Source organism: Solea senegalensis, linkage group LG5 (genome assembly GCF_019176455.1).
Source record: "Solea senegalensis isolate Sse05_10M linkage group LG5, IFAPA_SoseM_1, whole genome shotgun sequence".
Taxonomy (NCBI): Eukaryota; Metazoa; Chordata; class Actinopteri; order Pleuronectiformes; family Soleidae; genus Solea; species Solea senegalensis.
In genome coordinates, this window is record NC_058025.1 from 26,531,583 (window position 1) to 26,554,476 (window position 22,894).

The following is a 22,894-nucleotide window of genomic DNA, read 5'->3' on the forward strand; positions in this document are numbered from 1 at the left end:
CTGTCGGTTTTGGATTGCGTTTTTTCACGAGCATGATTTGGTGATTTGACTACTATTAGTGTTTTTTCACGAGCATGATTTGGTGATTTGACTACTATTAGCTGGAAAGTTGAAGACAAAGTTCTCCTGCCAAGTTAAAGGGAACACGAGCTAGCCAGGAGTCGAACCTAGAATCTTCTGATCCGTAGTCAGACGCGTTATCCATTGCGCCACTAGCCCACTTTTTCTCCTGTCTAGGGCACCTCAATTCTTCCAAAAATTATATTTTATCAAGTTTTTTGTGGAAAAAGGCATGTGGTTTACCATCCAAAGTTTATCCTCCATTACTCATTGCCGTGACCCGGATTCGAACCAGGGTTGCTGCGGCCACAACACAGAGTACTAACCACTATACGATCACGGCTGACTGTTTGTCCGCTTCCCACTGTGAATATCAGCAAAACAACAGGCTCACAAATACCTGTGGCTGATTAATTGACTGAGACGTTTCCAAAAAAGCCCTTTTAAGAAAGGGTGGATCTTTTTTGACAAGATACACAGTGATGTGATAGACTGTCGGTTTTGGATTGCGTTTTTTCACGAGCATGATTTGGTGATTTGACTACTATTAGTGTTTTTTCACGAGCATGATTTGGTGATTTGACTACTATTAGCTGGAAAGTTGAAGACAAAGTTCACCTGCCATGTTAAAGGGAACACGAGCTAGCCAGGAGTCGAACCTAGAATCTTCTGATCCGTAGTCAGACGCGTTATCCATTGCGCCACTAGCCCCCTTTTTCTCCTTTCTAGGGCACCTCAATTCTTCCAAAAATTATATTTTATCAAGTTTTTTGTGGAAAAAGGCATGTGGTGTACCATCCAAAGTTTATCCTCCATTACTCATTGCCGTGACCCGGATTCGAACCGGGGTTGCTGCGGCCACAACGCAGAGTACTAACCACTATACGATCACGGCTGACTGTTTGTCTTCTTCCCACTGTGAATATCAGCAAAACAACAGGCTCACAAATACCTGTGGCTGATTAAAAGCAATTGACTGAGACGTTTCCAAAAAAGCCCTTTTAAGAAAGGGTGGATCTTTTTTGACAAGATACACAGTGATGTGATAGACTGTCGGTTTTGGATCAAAAGTTTATCCTCCATTGCTCATTGCCGTGACCCGGATTCGAACCGGGGTTGCTGCGGCCACAACGCAGAGTACTAACCACTATACGATCACGGCTGACTGTTTGTCCTCTTCCCACTGTGAATATCAGTAAAACAACAGGCTCACAAATACCTGTGGCTGATTAATTGACTGAGATGTTTCCAAAAAAGCCCTTTTAAGAAAGGGTGGATCTTTTTTGACAAGATACACAGTGATGTGATAGACTGTCGGTTTTGGATTGCGTTTTTTCACGAGCATGATTTGGTGATTTGACTACTATTAGTGTTTTTTCACGAGCATGATTTGGTGATTTGACTACTATTAGCTGGAAAGTTGAAGACAAAGTTCTCCTGCCAAGTTAAAGGTAACACGAGCTAGCCAGGAGTCGAACCTAGAATCTTCTGATCCGTAGTGAGACGCGTTATCCATTGCGCCACTAGCCCACTTTATCTCCTGTCTAGGGCACCTCAATTCTTCCAAAAATTATATTTTATCAAGTTTTTTGTGGAAAAAGGCATGTGGTTTACCATCCAAAGTTTATCCTCCATTACTCATTGCCGTGACCCGGATTCGAACCGGGGTTGCTGCGGCCACAACGCAGAGTACTAACCACTATACGATCACGGCTGACTGTTTGTCCTCTTCCCACTGTGAATATCAGTAAAACAACAGGCTCACAAATACCTGTGGCTGATTAATTGACTGAGACGTTTCCAAAAAAGCCCTTTTAAGAAAGGGTGGATCTTTTTTGACAAGATACACAGTGATGTGATAGACTGTCGGTTTTGGATTGCGTTTTTTCACGAGCATGATTTGGTGATTTGACTACTATTAGCTGGAAAGTTGAAGACAAAGTTCACCTGCCAAGTTAAAGGGAACACGAGCCGGGGTTGGTCATTTGACTACTATTGGCTGGAAAGTGTTGACAATGGAAAGTTGAAGACAAAGTTCACCTGCCATGTTAAAGGGAACACGAGCTAGCCAGGAGTCGAAACTAGAATCTTCTGATCCGTAGTCAGACGCGTTATCCATTGCGCCACTAGCCCCCTTCTTCTGCTTTCTAGGGCACCTCAATTCTTCCAAAAATTATATTTTATCAAGTTTTTTGTGGAAAAAGGCATGTGGTGTACCATCCAAAGTTTATCCTCCATTACTCATTGCCGTGACCCGGATTCGAACCGGGGTTGCTGCGGCCACAACGCAGAGTACTAACCACTATACGATCACGGCTGACTGTTTGTCCTCTTCCCACTGTGAATATCAGCAAAACAACAGGCTCACAAATACCTGTGGCTGATTAAAAGCAATTGACTGAGACGTTTCCAAAAAAGCACTTTTAAGAAAGGGTGGATCTTTTTTGACAAGATACACAGTGATGTGATAGACTGTCGGTTTTGGATCAAAAGTTTATCCTCCATTGCTCATTGCCGTGACCCGGATTCGAACCGGGGTTGCTGCGGCCACAACGCAGAGTACTAACCACTATACGATCACGGCTGACTGTTTGTCCTCTTCCCACTGTGAATATCAGTAAAACAACAGGCTCACAAATACCTGTGGCTGATTAATTGACTGAGATATTTCCAAAAAAGCCCTTTTAAGAAAGGGTGGATCTTTTTTGACAAGATACACAGTGATGTGATAGACTGTCGGTTTTGGATTGCGTTTTTTCACGAGCATGATTTGTTGATTTGACTACTATTAGTGTTTTTTCACGAGCATGATTTGGTGATTTGACTACTATTAGCTGGAAAGTTGAAGACAAAGTTCACCTGCCAAGTTAAAGGGAACACGAGCTAGCCAGGAGTCGAACCTAGAATCTTCTGATTCGTAGTCAGACGCGTTATCCATTGCGCCACTAGCCCACTTTTTCTCATGTCTAGGGCACCTCAATTCTTCCAAAAATTATATTTTATCAAGTTTTTTGTGGAAAAAGGCATGTGGTTTACCATCCAAAGGTTATCCGACACTATTGCCGCGGACCATCTCAACCGGGTTGTTAAGTGCCACAACGCAGAGTACTAACCACTATACGATCACGGCTGACTGTTTGTCCGCTTCCCACTGTGAATATCAGAAAAACAACAGGCTCACAAATACCTGTGGCTGATTAATTGACTGAGATGTTTCCAAAAAAGCCCTTTTAAGAAAGGGTGGATCTTTTTTGACAAGATACACAGTGATGTGATAGACTGTCGGTTTTGGATTGCGTTTTTTCACGAGCATGATTTGGTGATTTGACTACTATTAGTGTTTTTTCACGAGCATGATTTGGTGATTTGACTACTATTAGCTGGAAAGTTGAAGACAAAGTTCACCTGCCAAGTTAAAGGGAACACGAGCTAGCCAGGAGTCGAACCTAGAATCTTCTGATTCGTAGTCAGACGCGTTATCCATTGCGCCACTAGCCCACTTTTTCTCATGTCTAGGGCACCTCAATTCTTCCAAAAATTATATTTTATCAAGTTTTTTGTGGAAAAAGGCATGTGGTTTACCATCCAAAGTTTATCCTCGATTACTCATTGCCGTGACCCGGATTCGAACCGGGGTTGCTGCGGCCACAACGCAGAGTACTAACCACTATACGATCACGGCTGACTGTTTGTCCGCTTCCCACTGTGAATATCAGCAAAACAACAGGCTCACAAATACCTGTGGCTGATTAATTGACTGAGACGTTTCCAAAAAAGCCCTTTTAAGAAAGGGTGGATCTTTTTTGACAAGATACACAGTGATGTGATAGACTGTCGGTTTTGGATTGCGTTTTTTCACGAGCATGATTTGGTGATTTGACTACTATTGGCTGGAAAGTGTTGACAATGGAAAGTTGAAGACAAAGTTCACCTGCCATGTTAAAGGGACCACGAGCTAGCCAGGAGTCGAAACTAGAATCTTCTGATCCGTAGTCAGACGCGTTATCCATTGCGCCACTAGCCCCCTTCTTCTGCTTTCTAGGGCACCTCAATTCTTCCAAAAATTATATTTTATCAAGTTTTTTGTGGAAAAAGGCATGTGGTTTACCATCCAAAGTTTATCCTCGATTACTCATTGCCGTGACCCGGATTCGAACCGGGGTTGCTGCGGCCACAACGCAGAGTACTAACCACTATACGATCACGGCTGACTGTTTGTCCTCTTCCCACTGTGAATATCAGTAAAACAACAGGCTCACAAATACCTGTGGCTGATTAATTGACTGAGATGTTTCCAAAAAAGCCCTTTTAAGAAAGGGTGGATCTTTTTTGACAAGATACACAGTGATGTGATAGACTGTCGGTTTTGGATTGTGTTTTTTCACGAGCATGATTTAGTGATTTGACTACTATTAGTGTTTTTTCACGAGCATGATTTGGTGATTTGACTACTATTAGCTGGAAAGTTGAAGACAAAGTTCTCCTGCCAAGTTAAAGGGAACACAAGCTAGCCAGGAGTCGAACCTAGAATCTTCTGATCCGTAGTCAGACGCATTATCCATTGCGCCACTAGCCCACTTTTTCTCCTGTCTAGGGCACCTCAATTCTTCCAAAAATTATATTTTATCAAGTTTTTTGTGGAAAAAGGCATGTGGTGTACCATCCAAAGTTTATCCTCCATTACTCATTGCCGTGACCCGGATTCGAACCGGGGTTGCTGCGGCCACAACGCAGAGTACTAACCACTATACGATCACGGCTGACTGTTTGTCCGCTTCCCACTGTGAATATCAGCAAAACAACAGGCTCACAAATACCTGTGGCTGATTAATTGACTGAGACGTTTCCAAAAAAGCCCTTTTAAGAAAGGGTGGATCTTTTTTGACAAGATACACAGTGATGTGATAGACTGTCGGTTTTGGATTGCGTTTTTTCACGAGCATGATTTGGTGATTTGACTACTATTGGCTGGAAAGTGTTGACAATGGAAAGTTGAAGACAAAGTTCACCTGCCATGTTAAAGGGAACACGAGCTAGCCAGGAGTCGAACCTAGAATCTTCTGATCCGTAGTCAGACGCGTTATCCATTGCGCCACTAGCCCCCTTTTTCTCCTTTCTAGGGCACCTCAATTCTTCCAAAAATTATATTTTATCAAGTTTTTTGTGGAAAAAGGCATGTGGTGTACCATCCAAAGTTTATCCTCCATTACTCATTGCCGTGACCCGGATTCGAACCGGGGTTGCTGCGGCCACAACGCAGAGTACTAACCACTATACGATCACGGCTGACTGTTTGTCTTCTTCCCACTGTGAATATCAGCAAAACAACAGGCTCACAAATACCTGTGGCTGATTAAAAGCAATTGACTGAGACGTTTCCAAAAAAGCCCTTTTAAGAAAGGGTGGATCTTTTGACAAGATACACAGTGATGTGATAGACTGTCGGTTTTGGATCAAAAGTTTATCCTCCATTGCTCATTGCCGTGACCCGGATTCGAACCGGGGTTGCTGCGGCCACAACGCAGAGTACTAACCACTATACGATCACGGCTGACTGTTTGTCCTCTTCCCACTGTGAATATCAGTAAAACAACAGGCTCACAAATACCTGTGGCTGATTAATTGACTGAGATGTTTCCAAAAAAGCCCTTTTAAGAAAGGGTGGATCTTTTTTGACAAGATACACAGTGATGTGATAGACTGTCGGTTTTGGATTGCGTTTTTTCACGAGCATGATTTGGTGATTTGACTACTATTAGTGTTTTTTCACGAGCATGATTTGGTGATTTGACTACTATTAGCTGGAAAGTTGAAGACAAAGTTCTCCTGCCAAGTTAAAGGTAACACGAGCTAGCCAGGAGTCGAACCTAGAATCTTCTGATCCGTAGTGAGACGCGTTATCCATTGCGCCACTAGCCCACTTTATCTCCTGTCTAGGGCACCTCAATTCTTCCAAAAATTATATTTTATCAAGTTTTTTGTGGAAAAAGGCATGTGGTTTACCATCCAAAGTTTATCCTCCATTACTCATTGCCGTGACCCGGATTCGAACCGGGGTTGCTGCGGCCACAACGCAGAGTACTAACCACTATACGATCACGGCTGACTGTTTGTCCTCTTCCCACTGTGAATATCAGTAAAACAACAGGCTCACAAATACCTGTGGCTGATTAATTGACTGAGACGTTTCCAAAAAAGCCCTTTTAAGAAAGGGTGGATCTTTTTTGACAAGATACACAGTGATGTGATAGACTGTCGGTTTTGGATTGCGTTTTTTCACGAGCATGATTTGGTGATTTGACTACTATTAGCTGGAAAGTTGAAGACAAAGTTCACCTGCCAAGTTAAAGGAACACGAGCCGGGGTTGGTCATTTGACTACTATTGGCTGGAAAGTGTTGACAATGGAAAGTTGAAGACAAAGTTCACCTGCCATGTTAAAGGGAACACGAGCTAGCCAGGAGTCGAAACTAGAATCTTCTGATCCGTAGTCAGACGCGTTATCCATTGCGCCACTAGCCCCCTTCTTCTGCTTTCTAGGGCACCTCAATTCTTCCAAAAATTATATTTTATCAAGTTTTTTGTGGAAAAAGGCATGTGGTGTACCATCCAAAGTTTATCCTCCATTACTCATTGCCGTGACCCGGATTCGAACCGGGGTTGCTGCGGCCACAACGCAGAGTACTAACCACTATACGATCACGGCTGACTGTTTGTCCTCTTCCCACTGTGAATATCAGCAAAACAACAGGCTCACAAATACCTGTGGCTGATTAAAAGCAATTGACTGAGACGTTTCCAAAAAAGCACTTTTAAGAAAGGGTGGATCTTTTTTGACAAGATACACAGTGATGTGATAGACTGTCGGTTTTGGATCAAAAGTTTATCCTCCATTGCTCATTGCCGTGACCCGGATTCGAACCGGGGTTGCTGCGGCCACAACGCAGAGTACTAACCACTATACGATCACGGCTGACTGTTTGTCCTCTTCCCACTGTGAATATCAGTAAAACAACAGGCTCACAAATACCTGTGGCTGATTAATTGACTGAGACGTTTCCAAAAAAGCCCTTTTAAGAAAGGGTGGATCTTTTTTGACAAGATACACAGTGATGTGATAGACTGTCGGTTTTGGATTGCGTTTTTTCACGAGCATGATTTGTTGATTTGACTACTATTAGTGTTTTTTCACGAGCATGATTTGGTGATTTGACTACTATTAGCTGGAAAGTTGAAGACAAAGTTCACCTGCCAAGTTAAAGGGAACACGAGCTAGCCAGGAGTCGAACCTAGAATCTTCTGATTCGTAGTCAGACGCGTTATCCATTGCGCCACTAGCCCACTTTTTCTCATGTCTAGGGCACCTCAATTCTTCCAAAAATTATATTTTATCAAGTTTTTTGTGGAAAAAGGCATGTGGTTTACCATCCAAAGTTTATCCTCCATTACTCATTGCCGTGACCCGGATTCGAACCGGGGTTGCTGCGGCCACAACGCAGAGTACTAACCACTATACGATCACGGCTGACTGTTTGTCCGCTTCCCACTGTGAATATCAGCAAAACAACAGGCTCACAAATACCTGTGGCTGATTAATTGACTGAGACGTTTCCAAAAAAGCCCTTTTAAGAAAGGGTGGATCTTTTTTGACAAGATAAACAGTGATGTGATAGACTGTTGGTTTTGGATTGCGTTTTTTCACGAGCATGATTTGGTGATTTGACTACTATTAGCTGGAAAGTTGAAGACAAAGTTCACCTGCCAAGTTAAAGGGAACACGAGCCGGGGTTGGTCATTTGACTACTATTGGCTGGAAAGTGTTGACAATGGAAAGTTGAAGACAAAGTTCACCTGCCATGTTAAAGGGAACACGAGCTAGCCAGGAGTCGAACCTAGAATCTTCTGATCCGTAGTCAGACGCGTTATCCATTGCGCCACTAGCCCCCTTTTTCTCCTTTCTAGGGCACCTCAATTCTTCCAAAAATTATATTTTACAAGTTTTTTGTGGAAAAAGGCATGTGGTGTACCATCCAAAGTTTATCCTCCATTACTCATTGCCATGACCCGGATTCGAACCGTGGTTGCTGCGGCCACAACGCAGAGTACTAACCACTATACGATCACGGCTGACTGTTTGTCCTCTTCCCACTGTGAATATCAGCAAAACAACAGGCTCACAAATACCTGTGGCTGATTAAAAGCAATTGACTGAGACGTTTCCAAAAAAGCACTTTTAAGAAAGGGTGGATCTTTTTTGACAAGATACACAGTGATGTGATAGACTGTCGGTTTTGGATTGCGTTTTTTCACGAGCATGATTTGGTGATTTGACTACTATTAGTGTTTTTTCACGAGCATGATTTGGTGATTTGACTACTATTAGCTGGAAAGTTGAAGACAAAGTTCTCCTGCCAAGTTAAAGGGAACACGAGCTAGCCAGGAGTCGAACCTAGAATCTTCTGATTCGTAGTCAGACGCGTTATCCATTGCGCCACTAGCCACCTTTTTCTCCTTTCTAGGGCACCTCAATTCTTCCAAAAATTATATTTTATCAAGTTTTTTGTGGAAAAAGGCATGTGGTGTACCATCCAAAGTTTATCCTCCATTACTCATTGCCGTGACCCGGATTCGAACCGGGGTTGCTGCGGCCACAACGCAGAGTACTAACCACTATACGATCACGGCTGACTGCTTGTCCTCTTCCCACTGTGAATATCAGCAAAACAACAGGCTCACAAATACCTGTGGCTGATTAAAAGCAATTGACTGAGACGTTTCCAAAAAAGCCCTTTTAAGAAAGGGTGGATCTTTTTTGACAAGATACACAGTGATGTGATAGACTGTCGGTTTTGGATTGTGTTTTTTCACGAGCATGATTTGGTGATTTGACTACTATTAGTGTTTTTTCACGAGCATGATTTGGTGATTTGACTACTATTAGCTGGAAAGTTGAAGACAAAGTTCTCCTGCCAAGTTAAAGGGAACACGAGCTAGCCAGGAGTCGAACCTAGAATCTTCTGATTCGTAGTCAGACGCGTTATCCATTGCGCCACTAGCCACCTTTTTCTCCTTTCTAGGGCACCTCAATTCTTCCAAAAATTATATTTTATCAAGTTTTTTGTGGAAAAAGGCATGTGGTGTACCATCCAAAGTTTATCCTCCATTACTCATTGCCGTGACCCGGATTCGAACCGGGGTTGCTGCGGCCACAACGCAGAGTACTAACCACTATACGATCACGGCTGACTGTTTGTCCGCTTCCCACTGTGAATATCAGCAAAACAACAGGCTCACAAATACCTGTGGCTGATTAATTGACTGAGACGTTTCCAAAAAAGCCCTTTTAAGAAAGGGTGGATCTTTTTTGACAAGATACACAGTGATGTGATAGACTGTCGGTTTTGGATTGCGTTTTTTCACGAGCATGATTTGGTGATTTGACTACTATTGGCTGGAAAGTGTTGACAATGGAAAGTTGAAGACAAAGTTCACCTGCCATGTTAAAGGGAACACGAGCTAGCCAGGAGTCGAACCTAGAATCTTCTGATCCGTAGTCAGACGCGTTATCCATTGCGCCACTAGCCCCCTTTTTCTCCTTTCTAGGGCACCTCAATTCTTCCAAAAATTATATTTTATCAAGTTTTTTGTGGAAAAAGGCATGTGGTGTACCATCCAAAGTTTATCCTCCATTACTCATTGCCGTGACCCGGATTCGAACCGGGGTTGCTGCGGCCACAACGCAGAGTACTAACCACTATACGATCACGGCTGACTGTTTGTCCTCTTCCCACTGTGAATATCAGCAAAACAACAGGCTCACAAATACCTGTGGCTGATTAAAAGCAATTGACTGAGACGTTTCCAAAAAAGCACTTTTAAGAAAGGGTGGATCTTTTTTGACAAGATACACAGTGATGTGATAGACTGTCGGTTTTGGATTGCGTTTTTTCACGAGCATGATTTGGTGATTTGACTACTATTAGCTGGAAAGTTGAAGACAAAGTTCACCTGCCAAGTTAAAGGGAACACGAGCCGGGGTTGGTCATTTGACTACTATTGGCTGGAAAGTGTTGACAATGGAAAGTTGAAGACAAAGTTCACCTGCCATGTTAAAGGGAACACGAGCTAGCCAGGAGTCGAACCTAGATTCTTCTGATCCGTAGTCAGACGCATTATCCATTGCGCCACTAGTCCATTGTCTAGGTCACCTCAATTCTTCCAAAAATTATATTTTATCAAGTTTTTTGTGGAAAAAGGCATGTGGTGTACCATCCAAAGTTTATTGTCCATTGCTCATTGCCGTGACCCGGATTCGAACCGGGGTTGCTGCGGCCACAACGCAGAGTACTAACCACTATACGATCACGGCTGACTGTTTGTCCTCTTCCCACTGTGAATATCAGCAAAACAACAGGCTCACAAATACCTGTGGCTGATTAAAAGCAATTGACTGAGACGTTTCCAAAAAAGCACTTTTAAGAAAGGGTGGATCTTTTTTGACAAGATACACAGTGATGTGATAGACTGTCGGTTTTGGATTGCGTTTTTTCACGAGCATGATTTGGTGATTTGACTACTATTAGCTGGAAAGTTGAAGACAAAGTTCACCTGCCAAGTTAAAGGTAACACGAGCCGGGGTTGGTCATTTGACTACTATTGGCTGGAAAGTGTTGACAATGGAAAGTTGAAGACAAAGTTCACCTGCCATGTTAAAGGGAACACGAGCTAGCCAGGAGTCGAACCTAGAATCTTCTGATCCGTAGTCAGACGCGTTATCCATTGCGCCACTAGCCCCCTTTTCTCTTTCTAGGGCACCTCAATTCTTCCAAAAATTATATTTTATCAAGTTTTTTGTGGAAAAAGGCATGTGGTGTACGATCCAAAGTTTATTGTCCATTGCTCATTGTCGTGACCCAGATTCGAACCGGGGTTGCTGCGGCCACAACGCAGAGTACTAACCACTATACGATCACGGCTGACTGTTTGTCCTCTTCCCACTGTGAATATCAGTAAAACAACAGGCTCACAAATACCTGTGGCTGATTAATTGACTGAGATGTTTCCAAAAAAGCCCTTTTAAGAAAGGGTGGATCTTTTTTGACAAGATACACAGTGATGTGATAGACTGTCGGTTTTGGATTGCGTTTTTTCACGAGCATGATTTGGTGATTTGACTACTATTAGTGTTTTTTCACGAGCATGATTTGGTGATTTGACTACTATTAGCTGGAAAGTTGAAGACAAAGTTCTCCTGCCAAGTTAAAGGGAACACAAGCTAGCCAGGAGTCGAACCTAGAATCTTCTGATCCGTAGTCAGACGCGTTATCCATTGCGCCACTAGCCCACTTTTTCTCCTGTCTAGGGCACCTCAATTCTTCCAAAAATTATATTTTATCAAGTTTTTTGTGGAAAAAGGCATGTGGTCTACCATCCAAAGTTAATCCTCCATTACTCATTGCCGTGACCCGGATTCGAACCGGGGTTGCTACGGCCACAACGCAGAGTACTAACCACTATACGATCACGGCTGACTGTTTGTTCGCTTCCCACTGTGAATATCAGCAAAACAACAGGCTCACAAATACCTGTGGCTGATTAATTGACTGAGGCGTTTCCAAAAAAGCCCTTTTAAGAAAGGGTGGATCTTTTTTGACAAGATACACAGTGATGTGATAGACTGTCGGTTTTGGATTGCGTTTTTTCACGAGCATGATTTGGTGATTTGACTACTATTAGTGTTTTTTCACGAGCATGATTTGGTGATTTGACTACTATTAGCTGGAAAGTTGAAGACAAAGTTCACCTGCCAAGTTAAAGGGAACACGAGCTAGCCAGGAGTCGAACCTAGAATCTTCTGATCCGTAGTCAGACGCGTTATCCATTGCGCCACTAGCCCACTTTTTCTCCTGTCTAGGGCACCTCAATTCTTCCAAAAATTATATTTCATCAAGTTTTTTGTGGAAAAAGGCATGTGGTCTACCATCCAAAGTTTATCCTCCATTACTCATTGCCGTGACCCGGATTCGAACCGGGGTTGCTGCGGCCACAACGCAGAGTACTAACCACTATACGATCACGGCTGACTGTTTGTCCTCTTCCCACTGTGAGTATCAGCAAAACAACAGGCTCACAAATACCTGTGGCTGATTAAAAGCAATTGACTGAGACGTTTCCAAAAAAGCACTTTTAAGAAAGGGTGGATCTTTTTTGACAAGATACACAGTGATGTGATAGACTGTCGGTTTTGGATTGCGTTTTTTCACGAGCATGATTTGGTGATTTGACTACTATTGGCTGGAAAGTGTTGACAATGGAAAGTTGAAGACAAAGTTCACCTGCCATGTTAAAGGGAACACGAGCTAGCCAGGAGTCGAACCTAGAATCTTCTGATCCGTAGTCAGACGCGTTATCCATTGCTCCACTAGCCCCCTTTTTCTCCTTTCTAGGGCACCTCAATTCTTCCAAAAATTATATTTTATCAAGTTTTTTGTGGAAAAAGGCATGTGGTGTACCATCCAAAGTTTATTGTCCATTGCTCATTGCCGTGACCGGGATTCGAACCGGGGTTGCTGCGGCCACAACGCAGAGTACTAACCACTATACGATCACGGCTGACTGTTTGTCCTCTTCCCACTGTGAATATCAGCAAAACAACAGGCTCACAAATACCTGTGGCTGATTAAAAGCAATTGACTGAGACGTTTCCAAAAAAGCACTTTTAAGAAAGGGTGGATCTTTTTTGACAAGATACACAGTGATGTGATAGACTGTCGGTTTTGGATTGTGTTTTTTCACGAGCATGATTTGGTGATTTGACTACTATTAGTGTTTTTTCACGAGCATGATTTGGTGATTTGACTACTATTAGCTGGAAAGTTGAAGACAAAGTTCTCCTGCCAAGTTAAAGGGAACACGAGCTAGCCAGGAGTCGAACCTAGAATCTTCTGATTCGTAGTCAGACGCGTTATCCATTGCGCCACTAGCCACCTTTTTCTCCTTTCTAGGGCACCTCAATTCTTCCAAAAATTATATTTTATCAAGTTTTTTGTGGAAAAAGGCATGTGGTGTACCATCCAAAGTTTATCCTCCATTACTCATTGCCGTGACCCGGATTCGAACCGGGGTTGCTGCGGCCACAACGCAGAGTACTAACCACTATACGATCACGGCTGACTGTTTGTCTTCTTCCCACTGTGAATATCAGCAAAACAACAGGCTCACAAATACCTGTGGCTGATTAAAAGCAATTGACTGAGACGTTTCCAAAAAAGCCCTTTTAAGAAAGGGTGGATCTTTTTTGACAAGATACACAGTGATGTGATAGACTGTCGGTTTTGGATCAAAAGTTTATCCTCCATTGCTCATTGCCGTGACCCGGATTCGAACCTGGGTTGCTGCGGCCACAACGCAGAGTAGTAACCACTATACGATCACGGCTGACTGTTAGTCCTCTTCCCACTGTGAATATCAGTAAAACAACAGGCTCACAAATACCTGTGGCTGATTAATTGACTGAGATGTTTCCAAAAAAGCCCTTTTAAGAAAGGGTGGATCTTTTTTGACAAGATACACAGTGATGTGATAGACTGTCGGTTTTGGATTGCGTTTTTTCACGAGCATGATTTGGTGATTTGACTACTATTAGTGTTTTTTCACGAGCATGATTTGGTGATTTGACTACTATTAGCTGGAAAGTTGAAGACAAAGTTCACCTGCCAAGTTAAAGGGAACACGAGCTAGCCAGGAGTCGAACCTAGAATCTTCTGATCCGTAGTCAGACGCGTTATCCATTGCGCCACTAGCCCACTTTTTCTCCTGTCTAGGGCACCTCAATTCTTCCAAAAATTATATTTTATCAAGTTTTTTGTGGAAAAAGGCATGTGGTTTACCATCCAAAGTTTATCCTCCATTACTCATTGCCGTGACCCGGATTCGAACCGGGGTTGCTGCGGCCACAACGCAGAGTACTAACCACTATACGATCACGGCTGACTGTTTGTCCGCTTCCCACTGTGAATATCAGCAAAACAACAGGCTCACAAATACCTGTGGCTGATTAATTGACTGAGACGTTTCCAAAAAAGCCCTTTTAAGAAAGGGTGGATCTTTTTCGACAAGATACACAGTGATGTGATAGACTGTCGGTTTTGGATTGCGTTTTTTCACGAGCATGATTTGGTGATTTGACTACTATTGGCTGGAAAGTGTTGACAATAGAAAGTTGAAGACAAAGTTCACCTGCCATGTTAAAGGGAACACGAGCTAGCCAGGAGTCGAACCTAGAATCTTCTGATCCGTAGTCAGACGCGTTATCCATTGCGCCACTAGCCCACTTTTTCTACTGTCTAGGGCACCTCAATTCTTCCAAAAATTATATTTTATCAAGTTTTTTGTGGAAAAAGGCATGTGGTTTACCATCCAAAGTTTATCCTCCATTACTCATTGCCGTGACCCGGATTCGAACCAGGGTTGCTGCGGCCACAACACAGAGTACTAACCACTATACGATCACGGCTGACTGTTTGTCCGCTTCCCACTGTGAATATCAGCAAAACAACAGGCTCACAAATACCTGTGGCTGATTAATTGACTGAGACGTTTCCAAAAAAGCCCTTTTAAGAAAGGGTGGATCTTTTTTGACAAGATACACAGTGATGTGATAGAATGTCGGTTTTGGATTGCGTTTTTTCACGAGCATGATTTGGTGATTTGACTACTATTAGCTGGAAAGTTGAAGACAAAGTTCACCTGCCAAGTTAAAGGGAACACGAGCCGGGGTTGGTCATTTGACTACTATTGGCTGGAAAGTGTTGACAATGGAAAGTTGAAGACAAAGTTCACCTGCCATGTTAAAGGGAACACGAGCTAGCCAGGAGTCGAAACTAGAATTTTCTGATCCGTAGTCAGACGCGTTATCCATTGCGCCACTAGCCCCCTTCTTCTGCTTTCTAGGGCACCTCAATTCTTCCAAAAATTATATTTTATCAAGTTTTTTGTGGAAAAAGGCATGTGGTGTACCATCCAAAGTTTATCCTCCATTACTCATTGCCGTGACCCGGATTCGAACCGGGGTTGCTGCGGCCACAACGCAGAGTACTAACCACTATACGATCACGGCTGACTGTTTGTCCTCTTCCCAATGTGAATATCAGTAAAACAACAGGCTCACAAATACCTGTGGCTGATTAATTGACTGAGATGTTTCCAAAAAAGCCCTTTTAAGAAAGGGTGGATCTTTTTTGACAAGATACACAGTGATGTGATAGACTGTCGGTTTTGGATTGCGTTTTTTCACGAGCATGATTTGTTGATTTGACTACTATTAGTGTTTTTTCACGAGCATGATTTGGTGATTTGACTACTATTAGCTGGAAAGTTGAAGACAAAGTTCACCTGCCAAGTTAAAGGAACACGAGCTAGCCAGGAGTCGAACCTAGAATCTTCTGATCCGTAGTCAGACGCGTTATCCATTGCGCCACTAGCCCACTTTTTCTCATGTCTAGGGCACCTCAATTCTTCCAAAAATTATATTTTATCAAGTTTTTTGTGGGAAAAAGGCATGTGGTGGTGTACCATCCAAAGTTATCCTCCATTACTCGTACGTGACGGATTCGAACCGGGGTTACTGCGGCTAGCATGTTTCCTGCTCACGATCACGGCTGGCTATTTTGTCTTCTTCCACTGAATATCAGCAAAACAACAGGCTCTACCGTACCTGTGGCTGATTAAAAAGCAGCCAGTGACTGAGACGTTTCCAAAAAGCCCTTTTAAGGGTGGATCTTTTGACAAGATACACAGTGATATGTGATAGACTGTGGGTTTAGTCAAATCTCCGTACTCGTACCGTGGCCAGTTGAACCTGTTGCGCAAACCCATAGCGCGGAAATTAGTAACACCACTATCACGATCCGCGTGGCTGTTAGTCCTCTCTCTTCCACACTGTGAATATCCGAGTAAAACGACTCCTGAAATACCTGTGGCTGATTAATTGACTGAGATGTTTCCAAAAAAGCCCTTTTAAGAAAGGGTGGATCTTTTTTGACAAGATACACAGTGATGTGATAGACTGTCGGTTTTGGATTGCGTTTTTTCACGAGCATGATTTGGTGATTTGACTACTACTAGTGTTTTTTCACGAGCATGATTTGGTGATTTGACTACTATTAGCTGGAAAGTTGAAGACAAAGTTCACCTGCCAAGTTAAAGGGAACACGAGCTAGGCAGGAGTCGAACCTAGAATCTTCTGATCCGTAGTCAGACTCGTTATCCATTGCCCCACTAGCCCCCTTTTTCTCCTGTCTAGGGCACCTCAATTCTTCCAAAAATTATATTTTATCAAGTTTTTTGTGGAAAAAGGCATGTGGTTTACCATCCAAAGTTTATCCTCCATTACTCATTGCCGTGACCCGGATTCGAACCAGGGTTGCTGCGGCCACAACACAGAGTACTAACCACTATACGATCACGGCTGACTGTTTGTCCGCTTCCCACTGTGAATATCAGCAAAACAACAGGCTCACAAATACCTGTGGCTGATTAATTGACTGAGACGTTTCCAAAAAAGCCCTTTTAAGAAAGGGTGGATCTTTTTTGACAAGATACACAGTGATGTGATAGAGATATGCGGTTTTGGATTGCGTTTTTCGCGAGCATGATTTGGTGATTTGGCTACTATTATGGCTGGAAAGTTGAAGACAAGTTCACCTGCCAGTTAAAAGGGAACCGCAGGCGGGGTTGGTCATTTTGACTACTATTGAAACGGAAAGTGTTGATGGAAAGTTGAAGACAAAGGATTCACCTGCATGTTAAGAGGAACCACGAGCTGAAAGGTCGAAACTAAGTCTTCTGATCTGGTCAGACGCGCGTTATCCATTGCGCCACTGGCCTTGCTGCTTTCTGGGGCACCTCCAGTTGGCCCAAAAGGGGTATATTTGTGAAGTTTTTGTGTGGAAAAAGGCATGTGGTGTACCATCCAAAGTTTATCCTCCATTCCTCATTGCCGTGACCCGGATTCGAACCGGGGTTGCTGCGGCCACAACGCAGAGTACTAACCACTATACGATCACGGCTGACTGTTTGTCCTCTTCCCACTGTGAATATCAGTAAAACAACAGGCTCACAAATACCTGTGGCTGATTAATTGACTGAGAGGTTTCCAAAAAAGCCCTTTTAAGAAAGGGTGGATCTTTTTTGACAAGATACACAGTGATGTGATAGACTGTCGGTTTTGGATTGCGTTTTTTCACGAGCATGATTTGGTGATTTGACTACTATTAGCTGGAAAGTTGAAGACAAAGTTCACCTGCCAAGTTAAAGGGAACACGAGCCGGGGTTGGTCATTTGACTACTATTGGCTGGAAAGTGTTGACAATGGAAAGTTGAAGACAAAGTTCACCTGCCATGTTAAAGGGAACACAAGCTAGCCAGGAGTCGAACCTAGAATCTTCTGATCCGTAGTCAGACGCGTTATCCATTGCGCCACTAGCCCCCTTTTTCTCCTTTCTAGGGCACCTCAATTCTTCCAAAAATTATATTTTACAAGTTTTTTGTGGAAAAAGGCATGTGGTGTACCATCCAAAGTTTATCCTCCATTACTCATTGCCATGACCCGGATTCGAACCGTGGTTGCTGCGGCCACAACGCAGAGTACCAACCACTATACAATCACGGCTGACTGTTTGTCCTCTTCCCACTGTGAATATCAGCAAAACAACAGGCTCACAAATACCTGTGGCTGATTAAAAGCAATTGACTGAGACGTTTCCAAAAAAGCACTTTTAAGAAAGGGTGGATCTTTTTTGACAAGATACACAGTGATGTGATAGACTGTCGGTTTTGGATTGCGTTTTTTCACGAGCATGATTTGGTGATTTGACTACTATTAGCTGGAAAGTTGAAGACAAAGTTCACCTGCCAAGTTAAAGGGAACACGAGCCGGGGTTGGTCATTTGACTACTATTGGCTGGAAAGTGTTGACAATGGAAAGTTGAAGACAAAGTTCACCTGCCATGTTAAAGGGAACACGAGCTGTGGTGTACCATCCAAAGTTTATCCTCCATTACTCATTGCCGTGACCCGGATTCGAACCGGGGTTGCTGCGGCCACAACGCAGAGTACTAACCACTATACGATCACGGCTGACTGTTTGTCCTCTTCCCACTGTGAATATCAGTAAAACAACAGGCTCACAAATACCTGTGGCTGATTAATTGACTGAGATGTTTCCAAAAAAGCCCTTTTAAGAAAGGGTGGATCTTTTTTGACAAGATACACAGTGATGTGATAGACTGTCGGTTTTGGATTGTGTTTTTTCACGAGCATGATTTGGTGATTTGACTACTATTAGTGTTTTTTCACGAGCATGATTTGGTGATTTGACTACTATTAGCTGGAAAGTTGAAGACAAAGTTCTCCTGCCAAGTTAAAGGGAACACGAGCTAGCCAGGAGTCGAACCTAGAATCTTCTGATCCGTAGTCAGACGCGTTATCCATTGCGCCACTAGCCCACTTTTTCTCCTGTCTAGGGCACCTCAATTCTTCCAAAAATTATATTTTATCAAGTTTTTTGTGGAAAAAGGCATGTGGTTTACCATCCAAAGTTTATCCTCCATTACTCATTGCCGTGACCCGGATTCGAACCGGGGTTGCTGCGGCCACAACGCAGAGTACTAACCACTATACGATCACGGCTGACTGTTTGTCCGCTTCCCACTGTGAATATCAGCAAAACAACAGGCTCACAAATACCTGTGGCTGATTAATTGACTGAGACGTTTCCAAAAAAGCCCTTTTAAGAAAGGGTGGATCTTTTTTGACAAGATACACAGTGATGTGATAGACTGTCGGTTTTGGATTGTGTATTTTCATGAGCATGATTTGGTCATTTGACTACTATTGGCTGGAAAGTGTTGGCAATGGAAAGTTGAAGACAAAGTTCACCTGCCATGTTAAAGGGAACACGAGCCAGCCAGGAGTCGAACCTAGAATCTTCTGATCCGTAGTCAGACGCGTTATCCATTGCGCCACTAGCCCACTTTTTCTCGTTACTAGGGAACCTCAATTCTTCCAAAAATTATATTTTATCAAGTTTTTTGTGGAAAAAGGCATGTGGTGTAACATCCAAAGTTTATCCTCCATTACTCATTGCCGTGACCCGGATTCGAACCGGGGTTGCTGCGGCCACAACGCAGAGTACTAACCACTATACGATCACGGCTGACTGTTTGTCCTCTTCCCACTGTGAATATCAGCAAAACAACAGGCTCACAAATACCTGTGGCTGATTAATTGACTGAGACGTTTCCAAAAAAGCCCTTTTAAGAAAGGGTGGATCTTTTTTGACAAGATACACAGTGATGTGATAGACTGTCGGTTTTGGATTGCGTTTTTTCACGAGCATGATTTGGTGATTTGACTACTATTGGCTGGAAAGTGTTGACAATGGAAAGTTGAAGACAAAGTTCACCTGCCATGTTAAAGGGAACACGAGCTAGCCAGGAGTCGAACCTAGAATCTTCTGATCCGTAGTCAGACGCGTTATCCATTGCGCCACTAGCCCCCTTCTTCTGCTTTCTAGGGCACCTCAATTCTTCCAAAAATTATATTTTATCAAGTTTTTTGTGGAAAAAGGCATGTGGTGTACCATCCAAAGTTTATCCTCCATTACTCATTGCCGTGACCCGGATTCGAACCGGGGTTGCTGCGGCCACAACGCAGAGTACTAACCACTATACGATCACGGCTGACTGTTTGTCCGCTTCCCACTGTGAATATAAGCAAAACAACAGGCTCACAAATACCTGTGGCTGATTAATTGACTGAGACGTTTCCAAAAAAGCCCTTTTAAGAAAGGGTGGATCTTTTTTGACAAGATAAACAGTGATGTGATAGACTGTTGGTTTTGGATTGCGTTTTTTCACGAGCATGATTTGGTGATTTGACTACTATTAGCTGGAAAGTTGAAGACAAAGTTCACCTGCCAAGTTAAAGGGAACACGAGCCGGGGTTGGTCATTTGACTACTATTGGCTGGAAAGTGTTGACAATGGAAAGTTGAAGACAAAGTTCACCTGCCATGTTAAAGGGAACACGAGCTAGCCAGGAGTCGAACCTAGAATCTTCTGATCCGTAGTCAGACGCGTTATCCATTGCGCCACTAGCCCACTTTTTCTCGTTACTAGGGAACCTCAATTCTTCCAAAAATTATATTTTATCAAGTTTTTTGTGGAAAAAGGCATGTGGTGTAACATCCAAAGTTTATCCTCCATTACTCATTGCCGTGACCCGGATTCGAACCGGGGTTGCTGCGGCCACAACGCAGAGTACTAACCACTATACGATCACGGCTGACTGTTTGTCCGCTTCCCACTGTGAATATCAGCAAAACAACAGGCTCACAAATACCTGTGGCTGATTAATTGACTGAGACGTTTCCAAAAAAGCCCTTTTAAGAAAGGGTGGATCTTTTTTGACAAGATACACAGTGATGTGATAGACTGTCGGTTTTGGATTGCGTTTTTTCACGAGCATGATTTGGTGATTTGACTACTATTAGTGTTTTTTCACGAGCATGATTTGGTGATTTGACTACTATTAGCTGGAAAGTTGAAGACAAAGTTCTCCTGCCAAGTTAAAGGTAACACGAGCTAGCCAGGAGTCGAACCTAGAATCTTCTGATCCGTAGTCAGACGCATTATCCATTGCGCCACTAGCCCACTTTTTCTCCTGTCTAGGGCACCTCAATTCTTCCAAAAATTATATTTTATCAAGTTTTTTGTGGAAAAAGGCATGTGGTTTACCATCCAAAGTTTATCCTCCATTACTCATTGCCGTGACCCGGATTCGAACCAGGGTTGCTGCGGCCACAACACAGAGTACTAACCACTATACGATCACGGCTGACTGTTTGTCCGCTTCCCACTGTGAATATCAGCAAAACAACAGGCTCACAAATACCTGTGGCTGATTAATTGACTGAGACGTTTCCAAAAAAGCCCTTTTAAGAAAGGGTGGATCTTTTTTGACAAGATACACAGTGATGTGATAGACTGTCGGTTTTGGATTGCGTTTTTTCACGAGCATGATTTGGTGATTTGACTACTATTAGTGTTTTTTCACGAGCATGATTTGGTGATTTGACTACTATTAGCTGGAAAGTTGAAGACAAAGTTCACCTGCCAAGTTAAAGGGAACACGAGCTAGCCAGGAGTCGAACCTAGAATCTTCTGATCCGTAGTCAGACGCGTTATCCATTGCTCCACTAGCCCACTTTTTCTCCTGTCTAGGGCACCTCAATTCTTCCAAAAATTATATTTTATCAAGTTTTTTGTGGAAAAAGGCATGTGGTTTACCATCCAAAGTTTATCCTCCATTACTCATTGCCGTGACCCGGATTCGAACCGGGGTTGCTGCGGCCACAACGCAGAGTACTAACCACTATACGATCACGGCTGACTGTTTGTCCGCTTCCCACTGTGAATATCAGCAAAACAACAGGCTCACAAATACCTGTGGCTGATTAATTGACTGAGACGTTTCCAAAAAAGCCCTTTTAAGAAAGGGTGGATCTTTTTTGACAAGATACACAGTGATGTGATAGACTGTCGGTTTAGAATTGCGTTTTTTCACGAGCATGATTTGGTGATTTGACTACTATTGGCTGGAAAGTGTTGACAATAGAAAGTTGAAGACAAAGTTCACCTGCCATGTTAAAGGGAACACGAGCTAGCCAGGAGTCGAACCTAGAATCTTCTGATCCGTAGTCAGACGCGTTATCCATTGCGCCACTAGCCCACTTTTTCTACTGTCTAGGGCACCTCAATTCTTCCAAAAATTATATTTTATCAAGTTTTTTGTGGAAAAAGGCATGTGGTTTACCATCCAAAGTTTATCCTCCATTACTCATTGCCGTGACCCGGATTCGAACCGGGGTTGCTGCGGCCACGACGCAGAGTACTAACCACTATACGATCACGGCTGACTGTTTGTCCGCTTCCCACTGTGAATATCAGCAAAACAACAGGCTCACAAATACCTGTGGCTGATTAATTGACTGAGACGTTTCCAAAAAAGCCCTTTTAAGAAAGGGTGGATCTTTTTTGACAAGATACACAGTGATGTGATAGACTGTCGGTTTTGGATTGCGTTTTTTCACGAGCATGATTTGGTGATTTGACTACTATTAGCTGGAAAGTTGAAGACAAAGTTCACCTGCCAAGTTAAAGGGAACACGAGCCGGGGTTGGTCATTTGACTACTATTGGCTGGAAAGTGTTGACAATGGAAAGTTGAAGACAAAGTTCACCTGCCATGTTAAAGGGAACACGAGCTAGCCAGGAGTCGAAACTAGAATCTTCTGATCCGTAGTCAGACGCGTTATCCATTGCGCCACTAGCCCCCTTCTTCTGCTTTCTAGGGCACCTCAATTCTTCCAAAAATTATATTTTATCAAGTTTTTTGTGGAAAAAGGCATGTGGTTTACCATCCAAAGTTTATCCTCCATTACTCATTGCCGTGACCCGGATTCGAACCGGGGTTGCTGCGGCCACAACGCAGAGTACTAACCACTATACGATCACGGCTGACTGTTTGTCCTCTTCCCAATGTGAATATCAGTAAAACAAAAGGCTCACAAATACCTGTGGCTGATTAATTGACTGAGATGTTTCCAAAAAAGCCCTTTTAAGAAAGGGTGGATCTTTTTTGACAAGATACACAGTGATGTGATAGACTGTCGGTTTTGGATTGCGTTTTTTCACGAGCATGATTTGGTGATTTGACTACTATTGGCTGGAAAGTGTTGACAATGGAAAGTTGAAGACAAAGTTCACCTGCCATG

The 22,894-nt window shown here is 43.1% G+C and overlaps 59 non-coding genes across 59 annotated transcripts; all 59 read right to left on the bottom strand.

Annotated features, from left to right (window-relative positions):
* Positions 1 to 146: 146 nt before the first annotated feature.
* Positions 147 to 219, bottom strand: trnar-acg. Its single transcript has one exon. It is a non-coding gene; the product is annotated as a tRNA-Arg (tRNA).
* Positions 220 to 331: 112 nt separating this feature from the next.
* Positions 332 to 403, bottom strand: trnah-gug. The gene has a single exon. It is a non-coding gene; the product is annotated as a tRNA-His (tRNA).
* Positions 404 to 698: 295 nt separating this feature from the next.
* trnar-acg lies at positions 699 to 771 on the bottom strand. Its single transcript has one exon. It is a non-coding gene; the product is annotated as a tRNA-Arg (tRNA).
* A 112-nt stretch (positions 772 to 883) lies between these two features.
* On the bottom strand, positions 884 to 955 carry trnah-gug. The gene has a single exon. It is a non-coding gene; the product is annotated as a tRNA-His (tRNA).
* Positions 956 to 1,150: 195 nt separating this feature from the next.
* On the bottom strand, positions 1,151 to 1,222 carry trnah-gug. Its single transcript has one exon. It is a non-coding gene; the product is annotated as a tRNA-His (tRNA).
* A 480-nt stretch (positions 1,223 to 1,702) lies between these two features.
* Positions 1,703 to 1,774, bottom strand: trnah-gug. The gene has a single exon. It is a non-coding gene; the product is annotated as a tRNA-His (tRNA).
* Positions 1,775 to 2,305: 531 nt separating this feature from the next.
* On the bottom strand, positions 2,306 to 2,377 carry trnah-gug. The gene has a single exon. It is a non-coding gene; the product is annotated as a tRNA-His (tRNA).
* Positions 2,378 to 2,572: 195 nt separating this feature from the next.
* Positions 2,573 to 2,644, bottom strand: trnah-gug. Its single transcript has one exon. It is a non-coding gene; the product is annotated as a tRNA-His (tRNA).
* A 295-nt stretch (positions 2,645 to 2,939) lies between these two features.
* Positions 2,940 to 3,012, bottom strand: trnar-acg. The gene has a single exon. It is a non-coding gene; the product is annotated as a tRNA-Arg (tRNA).
* A 473-nt stretch (positions 3,013 to 3,485) lies between these two features.
* trnar-acg lies at positions 3,486 to 3,558 on the bottom strand. The gene has a single exon. It is a non-coding gene; the product is annotated as a tRNA-Arg (tRNA).
* Positions 3,559 to 3,670: 112 nt separating this feature from the next.
* Positions 3,671 to 3,742, bottom strand: trnah-gug. Its single transcript has one exon. It is a non-coding gene; the product is annotated as a tRNA-His (tRNA).
* Positions 3,743 to 4,196: 454 nt separating this feature from the next.
* On the bottom strand, positions 4,197 to 4,268 carry trnah-gug. The gene has a single exon. It is a non-coding gene; the product is annotated as a tRNA-His (tRNA).
* Positions 4,269 to 4,748: 480 nt separating this feature from the next.
* trnah-gug lies at positions 4,749 to 4,820 on the bottom strand. The gene has a single exon. It is a non-coding gene; the product is annotated as a tRNA-His (tRNA).
* Positions 4,821 to 5,089: 269 nt separating this feature from the next.
* trnar-acg lies at positions 5,090 to 5,162 on the bottom strand. Its single transcript has one exon. It is a non-coding gene; the product is annotated as a tRNA-Arg (tRNA).
* A 112-nt stretch (positions 5,163 to 5,274) lies between these two features.
* Positions 5,275 to 5,346, bottom strand: trnah-gug. Its single transcript has one exon. It is a non-coding gene; the product is annotated as a tRNA-His (tRNA).
* Positions 5,347 to 5,539: 193 nt separating this feature from the next.
* trnah-gug lies at positions 5,540 to 5,611 on the bottom strand. Its single transcript has one exon. It is a non-coding gene; the product is annotated as a tRNA-His (tRNA).
* A 480-nt stretch (positions 5,612 to 6,091) lies between these two features.
* Positions 6,092 to 6,163, bottom strand: trnah-gug. The gene has a single exon. It is a non-coding gene; the product is annotated as a tRNA-His (tRNA).
* Positions 6,164 to 6,693: 530 nt separating this feature from the next.
* trnah-gug lies at positions 6,694 to 6,765 on the bottom strand. Its single transcript has one exon. It is a non-coding gene; the product is annotated as a tRNA-His (tRNA).
* Positions 6,766 to 6,960: 195 nt separating this feature from the next.
* On the bottom strand, positions 6,961 to 7,032 carry trnah-gug. Its single transcript has one exon. It is a non-coding gene; the product is annotated as a tRNA-His (tRNA).
* A 295-nt stretch (positions 7,033 to 7,327) lies between these two features.
* On the bottom strand, positions 7,328 to 7,400 carry trnar-acg. The gene has a single exon. It is a non-coding gene; the product is annotated as a tRNA-Arg (tRNA).
* Positions 7,401 to 7,512: 112 nt separating this feature from the next.
* Positions 7,513 to 7,584, bottom strand: trnah-gug. The gene has a single exon. It is a non-coding gene; the product is annotated as a tRNA-His (tRNA).
* A 346-nt stretch (positions 7,585 to 7,930) lies between these two features.
* Positions 7,931 to 8,003, bottom strand: trnar-acg. The gene has a single exon. It is a non-coding gene; the product is annotated as a tRNA-Arg (tRNA).
* Positions 8,004 to 8,487: 484 nt separating this feature from the next.
* trnar-acg lies at positions 8,488 to 8,560 on the bottom strand. Its single transcript has one exon. It is a non-coding gene; the product is annotated as a tRNA-Arg (tRNA).
* Positions 8,561 to 8,672: 112 nt separating this feature from the next.
* On the bottom strand, positions 8,673 to 8,744 carry trnah-gug. The gene has a single exon. It is a non-coding gene; the product is annotated as a tRNA-His (tRNA).
* Positions 8,745 to 9,045: 301 nt separating this feature from the next.
* trnar-acg lies at positions 9,046 to 9,118 on the bottom strand. Its single transcript has one exon. It is a non-coding gene; the product is annotated as a tRNA-Arg (tRNA).
* Positions 9,119 to 9,230: 112 nt separating this feature from the next.
* trnah-gug lies at positions 9,231 to 9,302 on the bottom strand. The gene has a single exon. It is a non-coding gene; the product is annotated as a tRNA-His (tRNA).
* A 269-nt stretch (positions 9,303 to 9,571) lies between these two features.
* trnar-acg lies at positions 9,572 to 9,644 on the bottom strand. The gene has a single exon. It is a non-coding gene; the product is annotated as a tRNA-Arg (tRNA).
* Positions 9,645 to 9,756: 112 nt separating this feature from the next.
* trnah-gug lies at positions 9,757 to 9,828 on the bottom strand. Its single transcript has one exon. It is a non-coding gene; the product is annotated as a tRNA-His (tRNA).
* Positions 9,829 to 10,356: 528 nt separating this feature from the next.
* On the bottom strand, positions 10,357 to 10,428 carry trnah-gug. Its single transcript has one exon. It is a non-coding gene; the product is annotated as a tRNA-His (tRNA).
* Positions 10,429 to 10,780: 352 nt separating this feature from the next.
* trnar-acg lies at positions 10,781 to 10,853 on the bottom strand. The gene has a single exon. It is a non-coding gene; the product is annotated as a tRNA-Arg (tRNA).
* Positions 10,854 to 11,330: 477 nt separating this feature from the next.
* Positions 11,331 to 11,403, bottom strand: trnar-acg. Its single transcript has one exon. It is a non-coding gene; the product is annotated as a tRNA-Arg (tRNA).
* Positions 11,404 to 11,882: 479 nt separating this feature from the next.
* trnar-acg lies at positions 11,883 to 11,955 on the bottom strand. Its single transcript has one exon. It is a non-coding gene; the product is annotated as a tRNA-Arg (tRNA).
* Positions 11,956 to 12,067: 112 nt separating this feature from the next.
* On the bottom strand, positions 12,068 to 12,139 carry trnah-gug. The gene has a single exon. It is a non-coding gene; the product is annotated as a tRNA-His (tRNA).
* Positions 12,140 to 12,972: 833 nt separating this feature from the next.
* trnar-acg lies at positions 12,973 to 13,045 on the bottom strand. The gene has a single exon. It is a non-coding gene; the product is annotated as a tRNA-Arg (tRNA).
* A 112-nt stretch (positions 13,046 to 13,157) lies between these two features.
* Positions 13,158 to 13,229, bottom strand: trnah-gug. The gene has a single exon. It is a non-coding gene; the product is annotated as a tRNA-His (tRNA).
* A 562-nt stretch (positions 13,230 to 13,791) lies between these two features.
* On the bottom strand, positions 13,792 to 13,864 carry trnar-acg. Its single transcript has one exon. It is a non-coding gene; the product is annotated as a tRNA-Arg (tRNA).
* Positions 13,865 to 13,976: 112 nt separating this feature from the next.
* Positions 13,977 to 14,048, bottom strand: trnah-gug. The gene has a single exon. It is a non-coding gene; the product is annotated as a tRNA-His (tRNA).
* Positions 14,049 to 14,317: 269 nt separating this feature from the next.
* Positions 14,318 to 14,390, bottom strand: trnar-acg. Its single transcript has one exon. It is a non-coding gene; the product is annotated as a tRNA-Arg (tRNA).
* Positions 14,391 to 14,502: 112 nt separating this feature from the next.
* Positions 14,503 to 14,574, bottom strand: trnah-gug. The gene has a single exon. It is a non-coding gene; the product is annotated as a tRNA-His (tRNA).
* A 531-nt stretch (positions 14,575 to 15,105) lies between these two features.
* trnah-gug lies at positions 15,106 to 15,177 on the bottom strand. Its single transcript has one exon. It is a non-coding gene; the product is annotated as a tRNA-His (tRNA).
* A 294-nt stretch (positions 15,178 to 15,471) lies between these two features.
* On the bottom strand, positions 15,472 to 15,544 carry trnar-acg. The gene has a single exon. It is a non-coding gene; the product is annotated as a tRNA-Arg (tRNA).
* A 912-nt stretch (positions 15,545 to 16,456) lies between these two features.
* Positions 16,457 to 16,528, bottom strand: trnah-gug. Its single transcript has one exon. It is a non-coding gene; the product is annotated as a tRNA-His (tRNA).
* A 528-nt stretch (positions 16,529 to 17,056) lies between these two features.
* On the bottom strand, positions 17,057 to 17,128 carry trnah-gug. Its single transcript has one exon. It is a non-coding gene; the product is annotated as a tRNA-His (tRNA).
* Positions 17,129 to 17,474: 346 nt separating this feature from the next.
* On the bottom strand, positions 17,475 to 17,547 carry trnar-acg. The gene has a single exon. It is a non-coding gene; the product is annotated as a tRNA-Arg (tRNA).
* A 578-nt stretch (positions 17,548 to 18,125) lies between these two features.
* trnah-gug lies at positions 18,126 to 18,197 on the bottom strand. The gene has a single exon. It is a non-coding gene; the product is annotated as a tRNA-His (tRNA).
* Positions 18,198 to 18,492: 295 nt separating this feature from the next.
* On the bottom strand, positions 18,493 to 18,565 carry trnar-acg. Its single transcript has one exon. It is a non-coding gene; the product is annotated as a tRNA-Arg (tRNA).
* A 112-nt stretch (positions 18,566 to 18,677) lies between these two features.
* On the bottom strand, positions 18,678 to 18,749 carry trnah-gug. Its single transcript has one exon. It is a non-coding gene; the product is annotated as a tRNA-His (tRNA).
* A 269-nt stretch (positions 18,750 to 19,018) lies between these two features.
* trnar-acg lies at positions 19,019 to 19,091 on the bottom strand. The gene has a single exon. It is a non-coding gene; the product is annotated as a tRNA-Arg (tRNA).
* Positions 19,092 to 19,203: 112 nt separating this feature from the next.
* Positions 19,204 to 19,275, bottom strand: trnah-gug. The gene has a single exon. It is a non-coding gene; the product is annotated as a tRNA-His (tRNA).
* Positions 19,276 to 19,544: 269 nt separating this feature from the next.
* trnar-acg lies at positions 19,545 to 19,617 on the bottom strand. Its single transcript has one exon. It is a non-coding gene; the product is annotated as a tRNA-Arg (tRNA).
* A 112-nt stretch (positions 19,618 to 19,729) lies between these two features.
* On the bottom strand, positions 19,730 to 19,801 carry trnah-gug. Its single transcript has one exon. It is a non-coding gene; the product is annotated as a tRNA-His (tRNA).
* Positions 19,802 to 20,147: 346 nt separating this feature from the next.
* trnar-acg lies at positions 20,148 to 20,220 on the bottom strand. The gene has a single exon. It is a non-coding gene; the product is annotated as a tRNA-Arg (tRNA).
* A 112-nt stretch (positions 20,221 to 20,332) lies between these two features.
* trnah-gug lies at positions 20,333 to 20,404 on the bottom strand. The gene has a single exon. It is a non-coding gene; the product is annotated as a tRNA-His (tRNA).
* Positions 20,405 to 20,699: 295 nt separating this feature from the next.
* trnar-acg lies at positions 20,700 to 20,772 on the bottom strand. The gene has a single exon. It is a non-coding gene; the product is annotated as a tRNA-Arg (tRNA).
* Positions 20,773 to 20,884: 112 nt separating this feature from the next.
* Positions 20,885 to 20,956, bottom strand: trnah-gug. Its single transcript has one exon. It is a non-coding gene; the product is annotated as a tRNA-His (tRNA).
* A 480-nt stretch (positions 20,957 to 21,436) lies between these two features.
* On the bottom strand, positions 21,437 to 21,508 carry trnah-gug. The gene has a single exon. It is a non-coding gene; the product is annotated as a tRNA-His (tRNA).
* Positions 21,509 to 21,777: 269 nt separating this feature from the next.
* trnar-acg lies at positions 21,778 to 21,850 on the bottom strand. Its single transcript has one exon. It is a non-coding gene; the product is annotated as a tRNA-Arg (tRNA).
* Positions 21,851 to 21,962: 112 nt separating this feature from the next.
* Positions 21,963 to 22,034, bottom strand: trnah-gug. Its single transcript has one exon. It is a non-coding gene; the product is annotated as a tRNA-His (tRNA).
* Positions 22,035 to 22,565: 531 nt separating this feature from the next.
* trnah-gug lies at positions 22,566 to 22,637 on the bottom strand. The gene has a single exon. It is a non-coding gene; the product is annotated as a tRNA-His (tRNA).
* Positions 22,638 to 22,894: the final 257 nt, after the last annotated feature.